The following is a 22328-nucleotide window of genomic DNA, read 5'->3' as shown; positions in this document are numbered from 1 at the left end:
AATTTTTATTTCCTTACCCATTTATGAGGGAAATAAAGATTTGGCTTTCATTCACATTCAATCCCAATTATTAGCTCTGTAGTGGCTGGCCAGCAGCTTTGATGAAACTAGAGCATTAATACTAGCAGGACCACTGCTATGCCATATATACCTAAAAGGAGCCTGTTTACTCAGGGTTAAAATGGCGTGGCACAGGAAACTACAAGAACAAAGTATCCCTACTGAAAGGATCACAGAAGTAGCCATGAAATTAGCCATCCATCTCAGGCCAGTTCTGGACAGACTGAACATTCATATCACAGAGTGGCTAGTCTGAACTGTCACCCCTGTTACCAGGTCACTGACAGAGGTGGCAAGTGAGTGACAGTGCTGTCCTGCAGGTATTCTCCTACGTAGAGAGGTGAAATCCATTGTCTGCCAGTGGGAAAAACTCAGAGCAAGCCCAAAGTGACCCTGAGACTGTGACGAAGAGCTGACAGCTACAGAGTCCCTCTGCTATTTTTTTGCTAGAAGTATATTTATGTACTTTATAACGTACATACAGAACCCTAAGATCAGCCTTTATTCTACATTCTTCCTCCTGGGCTGCAAAAGGCTACGTCAGAAGTCACGCCTGCTCATTTAGGGATTGTACATAACTGCCCTTGACAGGCACACAAACAGCATGCCAGCACACGTGATGCCTTCCCAAACCAGTCTTCACAAGTAGACCTCATCTGGACAGCTTCTCTGGTGGAAAACTGCAAAAAGAAAACACTAGCTGGAAACCTTGGACCCAAATATGCCACAGAAGTTCAAGGCACTGTAAACCTGGACCCAGACCCAAGTTTATCCAGAACACGTACTGCTCAGGAAATAAAGAAAACTAGAAATGCCACTGTATTACAGCTTGTTGGCAGACAAATTAAATACATTAACAGGTTATCATGGCCAAACAAGGGAAAGGAAATGTCCCAGTCCTTCTCCTCGTGCCTAGCAACGTGGTTTTAACTGTTCCCTTCAACAGCATCGGGTGCAGGAGACCCTTCCACAAGCCACTCTTACTCTGCTTCTGGAGGGAGTTACAATCCAGCAAAATGATTCAAAGAAATTTAAAATGGCATTTTCATTTAAATAGGAGGCAGTACACATGCAGACCTGGCCTGCAATAAATACTCCCTACAACAGCGAGGAAGCTCAGCAGAAGACTAATGCCACACAGGTAACTACAGACAGGGTTGTGCCACCCAGCCGCTGGGGTTTGTCCCGCAGGCAGAGATGGGCACCAGCACCTCCTGCTGCCAACCACAGGAGGACACCCTGGGGCCCACACAGTGAAATGAAACCAGACTTCTGTTTAGAAAAGGAAAAACATGCATGTTCAGCAAGGTCTATAAACCTGAAATTGGTACTCAGCTCAGTCCGCCAACTGGATTACAAACAGAGCCCGTACACAAACCAAGAAGGACGAGTAAGGACTCCTCATTAACACCACTCCACCGCCCCGCACAGTGCCGATGGGCATGCAGGGATGCATATCTGCAACTGGGAATTTGCACAAAAAGAGGGTGAAGGGGGAAAAAAGCAAGGAAAACCAAAAACCCTTCACAGGGCAGATGAAGGTCAGAATAGGAGAGCAAATACTGGATAAAGGCAGTAGCCTACCTTAAGAAAATGAAAATATAATGCTGTAAGCTAGTATCCACTACTGTAATAAGCTAGGTTACTGTTGTAGTTTGCCTTGAACAGTGCCCAATGACATTTTAATAAATTGATCAAAAGGTTACCTAGTTCTGCAAGGATTTCCACCTGATACAGAATACTATTTTGCAGCATCAAAAAAATTTTTCAGCAATTTCAATTCAACTTTTTACCTTCCAGAGCAGCAATTCAACATGCTAAGGTTAAGTAATGTTACCTCTCCGCTGGGGGTGACAAAACACTTTAGTGACAGCTGTGTCCCATAAACAGAGCTAAAAACTTCATCTCACAAAACACTTCAAGAAGATAGTTATGATAAATATAGCCCTGGACTAGAAAAACAAAAGCCTTGAAAGTAGGCATTTTGTAGACCATATTAAAAAAAATTTTTCTATTAATATTTTTGTTTCGTACTGCTCTGACTTAATTCTATCCATCTTCTGTTACTACTTTGCACGTCACCACTTGTTTTAATCTTTAGTTTTCCTTACAAAAGCCAGGCTGCCTGCTCTCAGTGTTCACCAACTAGTGAAAAACATGGACGGAGGGGACAAATTTACTGCTTCAGAGAGCTCATCTTTGGAGACTCAAGCTTTGAGTGTACTGAAGTTCAGTCAAGTCCTTTTTGAAGTATTTTTTAAAAAATCATTTTTATTGCTGCTTTAAACAAACAAACAAAAAAAAGTGGTTTTATCTCATTTAATCTACTCCTTTAACTTAGTCCTTATACCAAGCTTCACTTATACTTGAAATGGCAAATTTGTCATTCTTTGGACACTAACTATTGAACCACAAAACATACTCTTCTACAGAGGAAAGAACCAACGTTACTCCAAATGCACACTCTGTATGCTGGCTGCTTAAAACAGAGTGAGAGAGCAAAATGAACCACTGTTAAACCACTGAAAAATATCCCTAATGAGCTAAGAGTGCCTCTAAAGTTCAGAGAAAACAAATTTAACTAATCAGTTGTTTCATGATGTCAAAAGGGACTTTGAAAGTTTTTCAGCTGAAACCAAATATACACAAATTAGATATTGATTTTAAAAGACAGGAAGGAAACAGTTCATACCAGGTGCAAAAAGGGAGACCACAAATTTGAAGTGACTAAATAGACCTGGTTTGTCCCCCTGCAGTACTTCAGCAGGATGCATTGACTTTGGTTAGATCTATACTGACCAAACAGAAGGCAAAAATCAGACCAGACCTAAGGTATATGTAACATACACTTCAAACAGCAGGCACAAGCTCCTAGGACAAGCCCTTGCTTCGATGAGGCAAACTGAGGAAAAAGCTGTATTACCCCACCAGCAATTCCTCTTGTTCTAGTTCTATCATTTTCCCTCCTATGAGCAGAAGCATTTAATTTTTTTTTTTTTTTTTATATTTCATCCTAAGTATCACTGAACCTCCATAGGCTTCTGCCACCTGACAAGCACCATGGCCCATTCTATAGGATGCTACAACTTGACTAAAGCAAACAGGCACAAGATCTTTGTCAGAGATACATATTGAAGGTAATTTTCCTCTACTTAGTAGACTTGGAATAAGAAGAAAAGCATCTTTGAATAAAAGAATAAAGACAGATGAAATACACAAAATGTTCTTGATAAATTTTTAAAGCAAAATATTGAGCCTTGCACCACTGAAATTATAAAAAATAACAAAACAGAACAACAACACTACAACATGCAATTTCACATCTTATGCCAGCAGAATTACTACTGATAGCAAGAAATTGAACAAATTAATCCACAGAAATGTGGTGCTTATTTTAGGAATAACCTTCATGCAAAATTAAAGATCCTTTTCTCAAGGAAAGAAATGTAGATGAAAACATCTGGGGCTATTGGTAGGAGAGATCACTTTCTTATTAAAATAGAGCTATATTACCAAAACGAAGGAGCAAATGGTAGCAATGGCAAATCTAAGAAAAAGCAGAAAATTTTGCTGAACAGTACAGTATAAGAGAGTTTAAACCTTTTATTACTAAAACCTGAAGAAGGAAAGACATGTATAACTTCCAGATATATCAATTTCACCAGGAGAGGACAGGAACTGTTTCCCATTAACATTCTAATAATGGAAAAATGCCCAAGGGAAGCAAACCCATAATGCAGAAGAAAGCAAACGTTTCAAAAAGCATTTGTGGCAATAAGCTGCAGAGAGTCAACACCCACACGGTTCTCTCCAGGCGGCTCTGCTGAGCCCCACTCCACAGAGCAGGGACGACCGGTGAAAAAATGGAGAATGTGAGACAGAAAGAACAGTCCACATATACAGATATTGGGGAAAAGCAGTCCAGAAAAAAAAAAGAGTGAGATCAAGAATACCCCTTCTGAAACAGCTGGGAGATGTGAGCACAGATGAGCAACTGCAGACTGATGTTTCAGAGGCTTTGTGCTGCCCTGAAGGAACACTTCTATCTGCAGTCTTCTGCTGGTGGAAATGAAGATAAATACATTCCAAGAGTTCAGAACAACAATGGCAAAAACACTGTGGGTGGTTTGTTTTTGTTTGTTTGTTTTTTAGTTTAAAAATTTTCAAATAATAACTGGCATCAAAAGGGAACCTGAGTGTTTTGTCTCATTCTGTCAGCACAGTTAGTGATCAAATTGTGTAGCTTCTTCCTGAAGCAGAGTGCCTTCTGCAGCAGTGCCCAAACGCAGCCTCTCCAGGAGGACATCTCTCTACACAAACGCACACTTCTCCTACAAGTAACCCACGCTGAAGCAAAACATATACATCATCTCTAGCACCCCAAATCCTTAACCCCAAGGCACAGACTACCCAATTCTATCAAAACCACTTAATTTTTCAAGAAGACTTAGAAGATACGGGGACAAATGACAAAAGAAAGCCAAACAGATAGCAGGTTTTTGTCACAGCCAAAGAATGAAGAGCAGCTATAAAAAGGGCACTGGTTGCACACAACATTTTTCAAGTATTTATAGGAAACCATTGTTGGAAACCCACAACAGGCACACCTCTCTCCAGAGAGGAGCTGGAGACCAAAAAAAAAAAAAAAACAAAAACCCCCAAAAAAGCAATCCATACCCAAACCCCTAAGCCCCATTACTGGAGAATTAACACCCCCCCCTTCCCCTACTGCTGCCAAGGCCAGATGAATAAAGCCGTTCATGCCAGCACACGCTGGCTCCGACGCCAGGCGATACATACGCACGGGTTCACAGGGACGCACAACACACTCACTACTGTACAGCCCACTTCTCTGTCCATTAACAACACCGTTTTCTTGACAACTGAAGGACAGAAGTAAATGTTCAGGAAGCCCACTGAGTCCTCACACTTTTTTCTTTTTCCATGCATTTTATGCAACAAGACTTCACCTATAAATACTTTCATTAAAGCACAGAAAACAGCAATTCACAAGAAAAACTATGCAAGTTCAGCAAAGTTCAGGACCCCCCAGGTCCACTTTATCCCTTGGCAGTGTGCCAAAGCTAACCATCAATACCACTGCCAAACTACCACGAATACACAAAAGCTAACAGAACTGAGTATCTCCTCAGGCCCATAACTAATATATAAAATATTTATTTACGGATGTCAAGTAAAAATCACAGTTGCTTTGGGGAAAGCAGTACTTCACAAAGTGATTTAGTTGGGGAGAAACTGATAATGAAAATAATTAGAAACATAAAATCAGAACATAAATACAAACAAATTAACAACTTTGAACTTAACTGCCCCAAAAAGGTATTGCAAAGAGGAAAAAAAATGGAGATTAATTATTTCAATTGTTTCCACTGTAAATGATTATTTCTAAATATCAAGGATTTAATATAGTTATCTTGCTCTTAAGTCAATTTTCTTTAGAGTAGCAGATTTCATAACCAAATAAGTATATGCCTCCAATCCTCCAATTCTTGTTCTTTCTTTAAAATAGCAATAATAGCAACTAGCCAGTGAGAAAAGTGGGTTCCAGTAAGTCCCAGGATGCGCAGGCAGCCCATTACATAGTCCATTCCACCCAGCATTAGATTCATTTTGGAGGAGGGAGAAGGAAAGTAAGATTAGTTATCTGAATAACCCTTATAGAAGGGGAAAATAATCAGATTGTAGAATACAGAACAAAGGTTTGTCTTACAAAAACAAACATAATGTTTATATACTCACCTGCACTTTATTCTGAAGCACGGGAAGCCACAAAACCTTATCAGTTTTAAAGACACTTTAAAGATCTCATTAAAGGCATATGGAAATTTAAAGAAGAACGTTGAATGTTTTGAAGAATCATCCTGGTCTATGAGATGGGATGCTGGTGTATTTGGTTGCCTCAGGTTGATTTTTCTCCACAATTCAGTATTTTAAAAGAAAAACAGCTTCCTTACGATGAAGACTTATTCAACATTTTGTGTAATCCAGCTAAAATAGACAAAATCTCCATGTCAGGAGTACTTAGGTGACTTAATATTCTTGGAGGCCTAAGACAAATACAATGGCAGTATTCACAGATTGAGACTTGATTAGCAGATGCCAAGGTCCGACACAAAGCCACTATAAAAGGCTGTGGCTCTTTTACAGAGCAGACAGGACACGACGGCAGGATGGCTATAACAACGCTGTTGTGTACTATTACATCAGAAAGATTTCCACTAACTGTAATCTGTCTCTCTCTTTGGTCACTAACTATAAATAGCATCAACCCCAAAGCATTAGGAAACACAACATGCTAAGTGGAATCTCTGCTAAAAGAAATCGATTCAACCACAAACCCGTATTTTGGTGTTGGCAAATAGTTTCTCGAGACATAAGATACAAAAGCAGACACATTAATGCTGTACACACTAGGAGCTCAAATAATCCAGGCCTGGAGAAGCAGGAAGCATGAAGCTTGCTAGGGAAGTAAATACAGATTTTAGTCCTAAGACATAAGCAAGTAATACACTGTTTACTTGGTCTCATTTTGTAGTGGACAAGCCCACTTAATTCATTTTCAAAACCAAGCTTCCACCTATGCAAGCTTCTGCATTAAATCTAGGTCTAAGATGGTGGCCAATGAGGATTATAATATAATTTGTTACTAGACAAGCATAGATTTAGCATTGGGCTAAAAATTCCAGTCATGCCACCTTAAAAGCCCATGGTACATCCACCCAAATCTTTAAACTGCTTCATTATTGGTGTTCATGCAATGGCTAGTATTTTTCAGCTGGGAAAAGGCTTGCAGTAGCTGGCAGCGATTGAGGTGAAGAGATCCCTACTGACACAAGAGTGTAATTCCATAACAATTTGAATCATGAAACTGCATTACAGAAATTGACAAATTACAAAAATAAAAGCAGGTGTGATAGTAGGGGAGGAACTGTAAGAAATGTTTTCCCCATACAATAAAAAGTGCATCTAATATACCATTGGATTTATTTTTTGCAAGTTTAATCACGTTAGAAAGTATCTTACTGTGCAAGTATTTCTACCAAATAAATGGTATAAACTAAATAAAAAAGTTACACTTATTGAGAAAGTGAATTATTCAACAAGAGTCAGTGGCAGATTTATCAACCTTGCAAAGCAAAAATGTATTACATATCTACACTGCTAAATATTTTACTTAAAAAAAAAAATCCAACAACAAAAAAATCTGCAGTGAATCAAGAATACAATAAGTGCACTTCTAATGAAAATGCTGCTTTGATGTGCATCTGTGCTATGGACGCAAAGACCTCTTCCCTGAACAGAAAAGAAATTATACTAAATGTCACCTAAGAACAAATCAAACATACACATGCACCCCCCACACACCCCACAACTCCCCAACCCCTAATCACCTTGTCTGTATTTCACAAGACCAATCAATCTAAATGCAAAAAATGCAACAATTAGTGTAGTCTCTTCTCTGACTTTGAAATCACATCCCACAATATTTCCTGTACCATTAAAGGCAAAGAGTTATGTAGTAATTTGCAGTTCATTTCCTCCTACAATGTGCCCAAAAAAATCTTGAGGGCAACTCCTAACACTCTTTAAGTTATAGAAGATGTGTGTAGAGGGAAAGCTGGAGAGAAGATGGTGGAGGGGAATCTTTAAAAGAATTTGTCACTAATTATGCTTGAAAATTATGACAAGCATCTCCCAAGGAAGATGATAAGCATACCAGCGCCTGAAAGATTTAACATCCTGAAGTGGAGGAGAAGTTTGGAAAAACAAAAAACAACACTAAAAACTTCTTTATTAGCAGTTTAGGCTGTATATCATATATAATCCAAAAACATGCAAAGTAGACAATTAGCAGGTAATAATTCTACAAAAGCCATTTTGATCTCTCATCCTTCTAGATAAACTTCAACCACCAGAGGCTGTAAACCATTCCTTATGTCAACTATTCGCCATATAAGTCATCCCCCTTTAAAAAAAAGAAAAAAAAAATTTTTTTTTTGAAATCTCAGACCCTGATTTTTTCTTAAAATACTCTCAAGCTCATCCACAGTTTATTAGGGAGGAGAGAAAAAAAGAGAGAAATCAACTATTGCTTACCCACATGAAGAATCCCCCTGCTTCCAGCAACAAAGCTGAGAAGGAAAGCTATTTAGAATTCTTGCTGGGTAATACCCATTAAAGCTAAAATCTAAAGTCTATACATCCTAAAGAAGATAAAGGTCCATCCTTCCCTTAGCCAGTTTTTAATGTGAACAAGCTTCTGAAGTGAGGAGTTACGCAATCATTGAAATAAAACAGTCAAGACCTCCCAGCAAGATCTAAAACAATGCCATATGGTAAGTAATGGGGGATTTTTAATTTTTTTTTTTTTTAATTTCCAAGAACACTTAGAAGCATTTGTTCAGATCTTAATAGAATTTACAATATCTTTTGTCGTTCTCAGGAATCACTGCCCATTTTATCTATCTTTACCAGAAATGCAACTGCTGGTAGAACATTATGCATTAGGGTCTAACATTTTCAGAAGAGGAGACAAACATTTTTCAAAAATTAGGTACTTCCTTAGTCTCAGGCATACTCAACGAAGCAGGACAGAAATTCGCAGCTTGAGAGGGGTAATATTCCTTGCCTTTCTCATCTGCAGTGCAACAAGCAGTGACACTAAGAAATTGTAACAAAGCAACCCCAATTCAGGTGACATTTGCAGGGAAAGTAACAGAAACCACAATTACCAACTGCCATTTACAGTTAATGTACATCTTAAAAACAGCATCATCATGGGCTACAAATTAGCATCACATTAGAGAGACTACAGAATCACAGAACAGTGAAGTATCATTTATTTAACACGATCTTCCAAAATAAAACCAATATACAACCAACAAAGACGTTTAAAAAATATCAAAATTAAACACAAAAATAAAATCATGTTCAGAATGCAAAAGCTTGCTTTAACTTTCAAGAAAAATGTAGCTTTTGTTTAAATTCTTTCTTTAAATGAAAAAGATATAGCTAATATAGCAGATCCAACTTGCATATTGCCTTGATCTACAGCTTAGCCCTGTAAAAACTATATTTACAGAAAACATAGCTGGGACAGACGTCAGAGATGTTTTCCTCCTACACCTCAGTCACCTTATTAAAATGAAACCTCAATGCAAAATTCAAACCTAGTGTAATAAGCATAGCTAATTTTTTTCTTGAAGAAAACTAATTAATCCCAAAGCTCTATCAAAGCTTAATATAACCTTGTACAGGGTTAGGAAAAGCAAGAAGTTTTGAGCTTGTCTATGCTGCATACTCTTCATACATTGAATTTCGTTAGGAGAAAAAAAAAATGAAAGCATCTCAAACAAATAACAAGGAAAAAAACCCTACACCCAAGAAAGATAAAAAACAAGGCTAACTTAGCATTGCATATGTCTTCAATTTTTTTATTCCCTTTTTTAAAAGCTGTGTAATGTCAATATTGCTGCATTTAATTGTGCAACAGTTCCCACCTGATCAGAAGTGCAGTTAAAAATACAACCTCCCTCCAGCACAAGGCAGAAACACTGTTAAAATACCAAACTTCCCTGCTGGGCAATTTGCCAGAAAACAGCTCTGAATGTCTGGATTTCTTCCCAAGTGTGTGAATGCATAACAACAGAGGAAGAGCTCGCTGCCTCTGTATTCCCCGCTCAGGACTGCGGAGCACCAGCATACACAAAACAGCACGAAACGCGCTGTGCGGCATCCTTACACACCTCAATCAATACCCTGACTGCTGCTGAAAACAGAGCAAACGGCAAAGATCGTGGATGGCTTCAGGCACGCTTGAGAGGTATGACTGACCGTGTCCTATCTTTGTCAGCTTGCCTTACCAAGTCATTTGAAATGTTGGTGTCTACTGCCTGAACTGAGCCAAGAGCTCCCCAAGGCACGGAGAGCCGCAGCTCTTCGCTTCCCAGCTGCGCCCCTGGGTGCTGCTGCCCCAGAACTGCCGCCCAGAACCCCGCTGCTGAAGGCTCACCTGATGGGGAGCGAGACACGGGTGCCCATAACGCCCGCCACCAGGCATTTCCTGGCAGCCAAGAGTTCTTCGCACAACAAATACGACTGGGACACCAAAAGGCGAAACTCTCGCCGCGCCAGCCCTCACAGCCCTGCCAGGCCGCAGCCATGCCGGCAGCACACAGGCTGCTCCCTCCCGCCGCCTGCTCGCACCTGCGCCACGCACACCACTTTCCGTTTGTCTCCATGATCACTCCAGAGCCATTTACGAGCATTCTTCTAGAAAAACATCTTCGGCTCCCTTTACTTTAAGAACTAGAAAGTAATAAATTGGACTGGTTTCTTGCTGTCAAGGCTCTCACAGGTTTTGTTGGTTTATGGCATACCTGGCAGACATAATGCAGCAACACGAAGTGCAGGCTGTCACGAGCTATAGTACAGACAAGCCCTACTATGGCTAAATTACATCCCAGAGGCTGTATGACAGACAACTTCCCCTCTATTATCACCAGAGCAGCACACAAACAGGAGAGAAAAAGAGCAGAATACAGCCAGCTCCTTCTGGAAGAGTGGGGGAAAACAGCAGTTGAATAAATGGGCTGGATGGAGAAGACTACTGATTGCATTTCAAACTGATCACTGATTACTTAATGGAATAAAAGACTAGGAAATAAAAATATAATTTACCACCCTGGTAATGATTAAATTTACCAGTCAGAGCTGGCATGTGAGAAAGCACAGTGCCCAAGAACCACCGACAGCACTATTTTGATGAGCACTAAATTCTTAAGAAAAAAAAAATTCAGTGGAAATTGCACGGGCACAGAAGTCCACAGTAGGTGCAATATAATGTATTATTAAAGCCATAGTAAAACCTAATAGCTGGAAGCAGTGATAAGTGCATTTAGATAAAACTTACATTTAACTGTGAGAATAATTAACCTTTAACAATTTATTTATTGATGTGGTGATTCTTTCAAGTGTTCAAATTAAAATTTAAAATATATTTAGAGACATTCAAGGTAAACACTTTCTTCAGTGTCGGCATGCTACAACAAAGAAAAAAGGGAATATATGAGGATACATGCTTGGATTTGCATAGTACCAAAATAAATCACTTTATCTGAGCAAGATTCTTGCTCCGGACTCACCTGAACACAGTGTTTCCACAAAATCTTTCTCCATCAAATAGTATGAACTTAGAAGTATTTTTCTATATTATAATTGTAACTGCACACTGGTGCAGTATACCTGGGGACAACATAGGTATTTCTGACCTCTCAGCTGATGGAGGGATTTCCTACACTGCCTCAAAACACCTGAGCCTGCCACATAGTATGGGATGCCTGAAGAAAAAGCACCTCAAAATACCGGAGCCATTTGCATAGCAACAGTGAATCGTTAAATGATTTGCAGCAAGTCATCTCTATGTCAAATCCCTGACAGGAAAGACTAAGCAGGGGTGGGTCCTATATCCAGGCTTCAAGATTTTAGAAATACAACAGCAAGACAGTCAGCAGACACCTTCAGGAGGTTCCTTCCCATGCACTTGCCACTGACACATTTCACTGTGCCACATGAGTTCAAAACTTTATTTCTTAAGACAGCAATTTAGAAACTAATTAAAAAAAATTTTCAATTAATGGAAATAAACAATCCTTTATAGTATAAATTCAAACTGATATTTTATTTTGAGAAACAGGGTACATCCCTTAGTGCCAATACAGGACCACAGCCACTGACTTCCATGACACAAGTAACAATCTGTTTAATAATCCAATGTTTATCTGCAGGCTCTCTGAAAATCTTTGCAAACCTATAAGTAGCATGGTTCTGTTTCAGTTAAAGGCTGCAGAGAGTTAGCATGGGTGGTAAATTCTGCAGCATTTTTTTCTTCATGGTAAATTAACTTCAATCTAATCTCCATCAAACGTAACACTACTTTAAAGCCTGTGCCTGCTCAGACTGATACAAATGGCAAAAATTCCACTCATAAACTGTATAGGCTCATAAAATCTTGCATCTTAATTAAAGAAAAAAATTGTAAATGAGAACAGAGTCACGTCAAGAAATGAAATTGTAATGGAGCTACTTTTAGCTGGAACATAATAGTTATAAAGCGACTGAGCAACTGCAGGAATTCTCTATTTAGATGTATTCTAGTGTAACAACTCACCCATTCTAATACTATTAAGAAAAACAAGACACTAAACATTGACTCTAAGGAGAAAAATATCTTTAAGTGATCTAGCCCGTAACTGTAACATGTGCAAATGTTCCACAAATCAAGATAGTGTACAAATTCAGGCTATTCACAACAGAACACACTTTTTAAGGCTGTTTTTGTTTCACAGTCTTTGAATGGTGATATTTGTTTTCCACTTCCCCAAGACCTAAAAACATTAGCTTCAGAATCATATGTAAAGAACAGACTAGACTGAAGAGGATGTAAGGAAAAAGTATCCTCTAATAGTGAGACAAACTTGCAGTGTACTTTTCTAACTTTCCGTATGTTTTCCAAACTGCAAACTCCCAGACTAATAAATCCGTTAAGATCTGAGCTCTACCTTCAGTTTTTTGTATATGACAGCTTTTAAATAAACATTAAAAATTTAAGTTAATTTAGAACTAATTTCTTTTAAAAAGTTCCCAAAACTTTTTTCATTTCCAGAGTCAAGGAGAAAGGAAGGCTGGAGAACTGCAGGCAACATTTTGATTTCTTATAGACTACTGTGCACATTAGCAATTGTAAGGCAAGAGACTCCTCAGCGCACTGCAGCTATACACCCAAACCAGCTTTCTCCTGCTGTTCTAACAGACATATTTCTGAATGTACCAAAAATATTCTGAAGGCCACACTTACAATAAACATCCACCATAAGCAAAGGGAATTGTTATATTGATGTGGTTTCTTTCATCCTGATTTGAAACCATGCTGAGATCCAACGGTAACAAGCAACACAGAAGGTAGAGTTTGTCACTGTCCTTAGCTGCACATTTTTGACATCTGTTTTCACAGGTCTTGGAAAGCCCATTTCCATTAATCTATCATGAGAAAGGACAGGAGAGAAAATTCCCAGGCTGCAGAGGGCATTAGACTTTCCTAGCTGACTGTACATTAAGAAAGAACTGTAACAGCCAAATTACGTTACTGTGAATAGACGGAAGATGCTGTAACTCTATTCCTCCTTTTGTCTTAATGGAGTTATTTATGTTGCAATCTTGAGGGCAGACCACTTACCAAAGACATTACCAGCCACCTGACACAAAGAAACAGCAGACTAAGAACAGAAGGTGACATCCTGGTCCCACTCAGCAGAAGCAGGTCTATGCTTCCCTGACTTAGCCCACAGATTATCATTTGTAAAAGTTTACATATATTACTCCTGCTGCACATTAACATTTAAGCAGATTCCACCAAACAACCCAGAGATTCATGATCAAATCTAGGTAAAAGTAAGGGAAACAAGTAAAGGCCTCATCACAGAGAGAGCTTTAAATGACTTAAAAGCATAGCCTTTGTAGTATTTACGCATTTTAAAAATTTAAATATAGTTTGCCATTCAGTATCACTAAAACATAAACATAACAAGATGCTTCAAAGTTGAATACTTTCCTAAGATTAGTATCCTAAATCGAAGAGGGATAACATGCTGGTCATATACAGCTTCCACAGAAATAATGTCCACTCAGCATACTGTTAATAACGGGGCTTCTTTTAAATAAAAGTTTAATTTCAAGCACCTGGCCTTGAAAGCATGAATCTCAATTTATACGACAAGATTCCAAACTGGCTTCTCTCATACAAAAGCAAAAGCAACTCTAAAACCAAATACAGGATCTGACAACAACAGAAGCTTGTGGAGAAGAAGGAATGAAAACAAGAGGAGGAGAGGGAAGACTGTTGTTACAAAAAAAATTAATTCAACTATTCATTATATATACGTAACTCATGAGAGATTTTAAAACATACAACAGGTTTTCTATTTTTCTGTAGGACACTAACACTCCGTACTCATCATATTTGCTACTGAGAAATAAAAAGAAAGAGGTCACTAAAGAGCATCTACCCACCTTATGTAACCTTGAGTTGCCAACCCCAAATTCTGAGTTTACAGAAGTAAATGTTAGAAAAGCACCTTCAAGCATGAAGAACAAGACTGTGATATAAAACTGTGTTAGCACTCACTTTGCAATCCTGAGTACAGAAACACAGTGGTCAGCCATTTGAAAGAGAAAAATAATTGAAGCTAGGTCCTCTGGATTAACTCAATAATCAAAAAGCCCAATGTTACTGATCCATATGGCGGCAGCTGTGTGGGTTGAAAGATATTTCACTTCTGAGAGTCTACTTCGAAGTCTAAAATAGAGTAAGCATGGTGGTCTCAGCCCAAGTCCCTCCAAACGCTGCTAAAACTCATCTCATTTAATCTGGATGAGCTGACTTCCTGGTAGGACGCATGAGAAGAAATTGTGTTTCTCTGAACAAGACTGGCAGTAGGAAAAACAAAGCACCAACAACTTTACGGCACAGCTAATGGTTGTAGAGAAGGTCTCCGTCTGCATGGGTTTAAGGAACAGAGAACAACCACCTCATTGCCTTCAGGATGTTTATTACCTAGCATCATAATTAATGCCATTTCAGTTAAACTGCATATGGGAAAGTAGCAGGAATTAAGAATAAATACCAAAACTCCTGTCAAAAGGAAAATTATTGTAACAAGCTATGAATACTTGTCATTATCTCTGTGACTGTAGTTACTAGGCTTTGACTTGCTCTTAACAGTTTTCATTCAATCTCAGCACGATAAACAAGACTTCAAGTTCGTTCAGTTTTCCCACCCAAGATGGGGCAGGAGATATTCACATTTGTAGTGATTTACAGAAATCATTATTTTCCAGACAGGATTTAAACACAATCCTACAAAATCCTACTTCCCATTTGAGGATGCTTTCAGGGAACAGGAAAGGTTTTGGGAGCCAACACACCTCTTAATTTGCAGGCTACTTTTTATGCAGTAAAATATTCACAGTACATTTCTCTAAGTATGAAGAAAACCAAGATAATAGTCCAGTTTACCACACACTTTGTGGTTTAACCACAAGAAATAAAAAGTAGTTGGCCCACGGGAGAATGTCTGTATGCAATGGGGCCACGCTTGAACCAAAACTATCCCAAAGACTGCTTTAACTGTGACAAAGCAAGAATCAGAAAATCCTGCTTTATGTATTACATAGTACATTCAGCATTCTACTTTTGATGTTGTGTGACAGTGATTTTCACTAGTTGGCATCCATTGAAAAATATATATATGTTGAATTATGCTATATACAGCCCTTGAGCTACAGGCATACTTCTCTGCTTATCAGCAAGACACATTCTTATAGATGATGTAAGGTAAGTCCTTCACTTCCACCACCTAACACAAATTTATTCCTCCTTTGTTTTCAACTTTATCATACTAGAAAATGGTAACATTTTAGTTTATTCATTTCCGTTCCTCTATTTTGTCAAGTTATCCTGATAAAGAAGGAAAAAGTTCTTCATCCATCATCAACAGTGAGTTTAACCAGAGAACCGTAGGACAAAAGAGAAGGCCAGGGAGGGATGGGTGCTTCAGATGCAGGAATCCAAGCTGTAATCTTACAGACAAAAATGCAAGAAATGTTTTATTTTTCTCTTTTTCCTCCAACATCACACTACTGCTGAAATTGTATATAAAACCCAGAGGAGAGGACAAACTCAAAAAAACTTGTAACAAAAAGAGAGCCAGGGCCAAATCAACACTTGGCTTTATTTCAACCCAAAAGAAAAACAAACTTCAACACATGGAAGAGCAAACACTGGGAAGGGTGACCATTTGCAGGCAAAAAAAGGTCAGACATCTGAACAAACTTGCTGGAGCAGGGAAGCTCTCCAGATAAACACTTCCTTTTGGCAAACACCTTCCCACTTACAAGACACTTTCCCACATGAAAACACAATACATTTACAACCTTCCAAGTGTATGTAACGTGCCACTGGGCACCCAATACATCCTTATGATGTTACCAAAAGTTAGCCCATAACAGAAGTCTCCAAGGTTTGCATCAGCACTGAGCACATCCCTAAGAAACAAGAGGAGAAGATGGCTTGCTCAGGCTACAGGTCCACACTGGTTAAGCACACTTGATCGGCCAGGCACAAACATGAAGGTTTTCTTTCCCATCACAAAGTGCTCAGCCAAGGGAAACATGAACCAGTAAGTTAAAATATAACAGTATTGTCACTGTAGCATTGAAATTAATATTATTCCTTACAAACCTTGATATCAAAAATGGAGTTAAAACGCACCAAATTTGGAAGAGGGGTTATTTGGGGGCGGGGGAGAGAAGGCGGAAACCTATTCGAAGTCATATGGTAAAAAGCTAAACTAATTTACAGAAAGAAGATAAGCATTTCTGCAACCAGAAAATAATTTTAAATTATTCTTCCCCAGTGATACAAACATGTAGAAAATATAAATTCAACAAAGAGGCTGGAATTGGGTCACTTTCCTCCCAACATTACCAGCCTATGGGAAACAGATCCTAGCTTCAAATTGCTCATTCTTAAAAATTATAACAACCTTGTCAAATTTAAAGAATAAGCTATGCAGAGTTCTCCATTGGATGATTCCTGAAGTCCAATTATGTAGCACTTCTGTTTTCAGAAGACAGAATGATTGGGGGAAAATAACTTAAACTAAAAGATGACAACATATATGTGATTCAGAATCAGAATTTAAAGGTATTTCCAGTGCATTGGTTACATTTCAATGCAACAGCAAAAGCATCAGGGCAACTTTTTGACTTCAGTGACCTTTTAATCAGAGGAAAAAAGGAGAAAGAACTCTTGTCAACCAAATTAGTTCCGAGAATATTACATGTTCTTCATTTTGAGTACAACTCAATGAGTAAATAATATGTTAGAGCAATGTAATTTGATTTTAAGCATCAGGTGTGTAACAAAACCTCAGTTTCAAATCACTGAGGATACATACAGTATTTCCTATTTCTCTACACAGGTGCAGCACAATGTTCCTATATAGAGGAACACCCTAACTGAGAAACTCAAGAGCACACACAACTCGTGTGGCCTTAATCACTACGTATTCAAACAGGTTGAAATCTGGCAGGGACTTTGCAAAGTCCTCAGAAAAGAAGCCAGCCAAAGGCAAAACACAAGTTAACATGAACTGTCCCATCAAGCCTGATGTAACTTGACAGGCACGAGTTATGCACCACCAATACCCACATATCAATGACCAAGAAAAACACAAAAGTAAGTTAAAACTCTCAAATTAGAAGATAAGTTTTAGGAAGATTAAGTAAAAGCAACATTAAATTCATTACTATCAGTTAAGACAATATATTACACTTGTGCAAGAGGTTTGTGATTTAGACCGTTTTCTTACCAGTTGTTCAGTAGTTGTCCATGCTTATTTTCACAAAGCTGAAAAACAGATTGTTACAGAGCTCCAACATTTCCATTTAGTGCCAGCTAAACTCAGGTCTATTTTGCAGCAGTCTCAGCTGTAACAACAATTACTTCAAAAAACCTTCTCTTAGTCAATTCTCTGATGGCAGTTTTTGGCCCTCTTGGTGTGCAACATGCCATAATATATGCATGATCAATCAAACCATTAAAAATTTCATTGATGTTGAAACTGAAACATTAATTGGGTCTTACTCCTGAAGTATCTCAGAATTAAACAAGTTCTGGCATGAAACAAGCTAACTCCACAAGTCAGACTGGAGATTACAGGAACTCCAAACTCAGTTTGCTGCTTATCTTTTAACAGTATTGTTCTGGGTAAAAAAATTGCAGGTGTTATATAGCTGTGGGAAAGGCCTCTGCAAATATTTCTCTCTAACACACGGAAAACAAACATAGGTGACTAAATGCAAAACAGATCTCCTCTTAAGAAAAGGCAGACACTACTGCTCATTCAGAGGCCAGTTACATACTATGGTTTTGGGATCCCTCTGTTTTTACAGCTCCCAAAACAGAACAAAGAAAAACAGAAAAACGAATTAAAAAACCCAAATCCAATATAATGTTTTAAGAATTTTTAACACTTTGGTTATCATATCTGCCATATATTTTAATGCTCAGTACCTACTTTTGCCCCTAAGCAGGACACTGCAATTCCTATCTGAAAGCTGTATACCTGATAGAAATTATTTATTCACCCTCTGTTAGACAAGAGTGTTGCTTTACAACATAAAATACAGCCTCTACTAGTTATCCATTCACCTTTCTGAAAAGACATAACTGGTTTAGGATTTGTTTTTGGTTTATATGAACTTTAGAACCTATAGAGTTCCCTTCCGATAAAGGCTCAGATACGAGGAACTGTTAAAGGTGGACCTTCACAGTATCTCCACTTCATGTCCATTCCCAACTGATTCCCAAAAGGGAAGAAGCAATAACTCAACATTCATAGTGGCAAAAAAAGAGAAAATAATTGCTCTTTTCCTACAACTGCAACACAGTGACTTCACAGACAAACGTAAAGGAGCTTTCAACTGCAAAGTAAAGAAAGACTATCCAATTTCTCTCTTAGAGCATGCCAGAGTCCACTTTCCATTTGCCAAGATCTTAAGGCCAGCTCTGATCACTAATACTTTTAGGGACTGAAAGACCCTTACATCTCCAAGAAGCAGGACCAACACACACAAAGAGGATGCAAATTTGCTGTACTTCTATCCTACCAGGTTTGGGGCAGGGAATTCTCTATGGAGCAGCAGACTCCAAGCCCACCATCTCATTCGCCTCAGAAAACTCTGGGAACAAATACACAACCCTAATCCGCAAGCACTCTCCGAAGGCAAAACCAAAGCATGCTGCACATTTTATGCTCCACAGTACCACTGCTTGATAAACAGCATCGTCATTTCACAAATATTGTAATATTTGAAGTCTTTCACACATTTCTAAAGTCTAGTATTTACATGGCAGCTTTGTATCAACTGCACAAGAAACATTATTTTAAAATTATAGTTTTGTATTGGTTACTTAGTGGTTATTTGTCTTGGTTCCATGGATAATAACTGACTGGCACAATATTTTTAGAATACAAACATAAAATGATTATACCAGAAATTTTGCCTACTATAGGCACATTATGGCAGACAGAGATAAAACTCATCAGGCTCCAGCCTGCCATGGCCTCAGATGATATCAGCGATCAGCTTCAGTGCATGCATGTGTGGCTTTGAAAGGAGACACTGTGACATGAGGCTGCAGATTAAACAGGAAAATTGAAGCCCTTAAAAGCGATTACACTGTTGAGATAAATGAGCACAGGTGTCACCAGTTTATCTGGAATTAGCATCAGAATTTGGGACTTTCAAGAATTTAGAATGTTTGAAAGTCTGTAAATAAATTAATTTAGTGAAGGAAAATAATCTGTTAAAGAACTTCATTACTCAGGGGTTAGGTTTCTCCACCACAGAAGCAAAGATTAGAGCTAGACAAAACACACAAAGATACTCCTTCCAAGGGATCAACGTGCCCACAAAGACTGGGGTTAACCCTGAAGCTTTTTTGCTCTCAGAACACTTGCAATTCTGTTCTTACTTCAGTTTTGCTAGGAAATGAACAATCTCTGCATTACAGCATCAAGCAACAGGCTAAAGCAGCCTTAAAGAGAAAAAGAGAAACTCCACATCTTTGTGATGGAAAAAATACTTTCCAGCAATATTGTTAATCAATACAAAACTAACATTTTAAACACTTAAACACTAAGGCATACAGATGTGATTTGGTGTTTCCCTAAAAATAACATATCTGAAATTCCCTGGAAAAAAGGCCATTCAATTATACGCTTGAAGCCTACTGAATCATTTGCTTTCTTCAAAGGGGACAGGAAAATAACCCAGTCAAATCTTTCACACACTTAAATGCTATAACAGAGGTTTTAAAGATTGAGTTGTTGTATCTTAATTTCACAGTGCCATCCCAGCAAGTTACTTAAACTGAATAATAAGCATGTCTCTTAAGACAGCAGGTCCCCTCCGACTTCTGAGAATAATACAGACTTGTATTGTTCTCGCTGATATACTGAGTTGCACTCCTTACAGGGAGATTTTGATTCCTCTCTTTGTGGATGTCTCCTTTATGAACTGAGAAGCACAACAAAAAAAAAAAAGCGAAAACTCTATCTGAAAAAAGGAGACCCCCATTACTCTGATTTAGCACTTGTTACAAATGGCACATGCACCTGGCCTTTCCTAACTGTTTGAGAAGTCCCCATTCAAAAGTGGAAATATAATGAAACTATTTTAAAAAGTTTTAATTTCAGATAACTAATCACATCAAAATTACGACAATGAAAGTAGCAGATTCACAGTTGTAAAAGCAGTTAATTTGCATGATTAAGCAACAATTCTTTAATCAAAATTAAAATAAAAATATATACTTCTTAGTTTGGATCAGTTTCTTAATATGACATTTAAACATTGTTCCTCTCACTTTCTAACACACACTTCAAGGTGATGCATCTGTTTTGTAAATATTCATCCATGTTAACTTTCTATATCAAACATTTAATAAGCAATGGGTAATACATAAACAGAGAGGGAGGGACAGAGACACTGTATTTGCTTAGAATCTCCACAACACTGTTTTTGGCTTCTGTACCACTTTGCTGTGTTTTGCATGTATCATACAGTTCTCAATATTCTGCAGCTTATAAACAATCAGAAGTCCCAAACCATTCTCCATGATTTTAAGTGTGTGTGTATATATATATGCGCAAATAGGTATATGGGAATTGTCATTGTTACTAGTAGGATTACTCAAATTTTAAAAAAATTAAGAACAAGCATATTGTAACATAGCTGAGCATATCAGCAAACAGTGAATTTACCCTATGCAAAAGGACATTTTTCACATAGCAACAGAGAAAAGAGAAGAGCAGAAAATAGTCAAGAGGACTATAAAGGATCACTTGAAATGGAAAATGTTCGAAGTAAATCAGTAGGATTTCAATTGTAACAAGAAGCTTCTGAAAATATATTAACTTCAAAACCAGAGTATTTAACTATTCAGAACAAGGAAAAAAACAAGAACAGTAATCTAGAAAGTAGACAATTCTTCAGTAGTCTATAGGGATTTCTGCGCATCAATCAGCATAAGGTAAGGAAGTCCAACTGAATCAGAAAATAAGCGGTGTTCATGAATAACCGAAAATTTTCTTTTAAGCACGAAATCTGTAATGAATGCACAAAAATTTTTCAATGACAATACAAATAAAACTGGAATTACTTACTAATAGTCTAAGAGCTAACTTAATCTTATCAAAATGACAGAAGAGCAGCCACACAAAGAAAATGCTTATGTATCTTGGTTAGCAGATACAGTTGAAAGGATAAACACCAACCAGAATTAACAATATTAACACTTGCTCGCAATTATTTTTCTTTAATTAGAGCAACATTCTTCCACTCCCTAATGACAAAGTTAAAACAGAAGAAAGAACTGAGATGGTAAATGCCAAAGCAAAGACTTTCATTTTGTTAAATCTAAAAGCCTTCTGCTGCTTTTCCATCTGCCTAGCTGGAGTTTCAGTGCCCATCACTGAACAATTTCCAGTTAAAAAACAATAGTAGGATTAAAGCTGATAGTGGACTCTGACTGTTCATCCACCAATTAAATACAGCCACCTCCGAGCAGAAACACACCATGTGTTTGCTGTACCTTGCCCTGACACAGCTACCGCTGCTGAACACACCTAATGAATGTAAGCAACAGAATGCAACTGAGAGAACAACACTGGGCAGGGGATACTCTGCTAAAATGCCCATTTTGCATATAATATTACATGTCACACTGTACACTTGCACTGGAGGTAGTGATCAGCTGGTTTTCTCTTATCTTTAGATACAAGAAACTGAAGAATGCCGAAGTGTATTACCTGTGTATAAAACTTTTATTTTCAGGAAAGAAGCAGAAAGGAGCCTCTGAGACATCAGTGAAGTCACAGGCAGTGGTTAGAAGTAGGTAACAGCAAGAGTAACAGAGAGATGACAGAATAATATCACTTTCTGTCTATTTGCTTTCATATCCAGACTTTGTGAAGTAGCATCAGACAATGTAGAGACTTTATTGCAATTTCAGAAATGACTGCGGAGGGCTTTAAAACGATGATAGAAGCTATATTAAAAATGGACAAGATTTCAAACCTCAGAATTTGATCTGGATAAGGGGCAGTTTCAAAAATACTGAC

The 22328-nt window shown here is 38.1% G+C and overlaps 1 protein-coding gene across 5 annotated transcripts in view; it reads right to left on the bottom strand.

The window, feature by feature from the left end:
* Positions 1 to 22328, bottom strand: part of CCNY (cyclin Y) — a 126990-nt gene that overhangs the window by 86567 nt on the left and 18095 nt on the right. The window contains exon 1 of one of the 5 annotated variants that reach the window (XM_050891636.1): positions 17511 to 17547. The exons of the other annotated variants lie outside the window; for them this stretch is intronic. The gene's annotated coding sequence lies outside the window, so the exon portion shown is untranslated. Of the gene's footprint in view, positions 1 to 17510; positions 17548 to 22328 lie in introns of those variants that run through there. 5 annotated transcript variants of the gene reach the window in all.

The sequence above is a fragment of the Gymnogyps californianus genome, chromosome 2 (genome assembly GCF_018139145.2).
Source record: "Gymnogyps californianus isolate 813 chromosome 2, ASM1813914v2, whole genome shotgun sequence".
Classification (NCBI taxonomy): domain Eukaryota; kingdom Metazoa; phylum Chordata; class Aves; order Accipitriformes; family Cathartidae; genus Gymnogyps; species Gymnogyps californianus.
The sequence above is the reverse complement of the archived record's forward strand: the minus strand, read 5'-3'. Positions and strand labels throughout refer to the sequence as shown.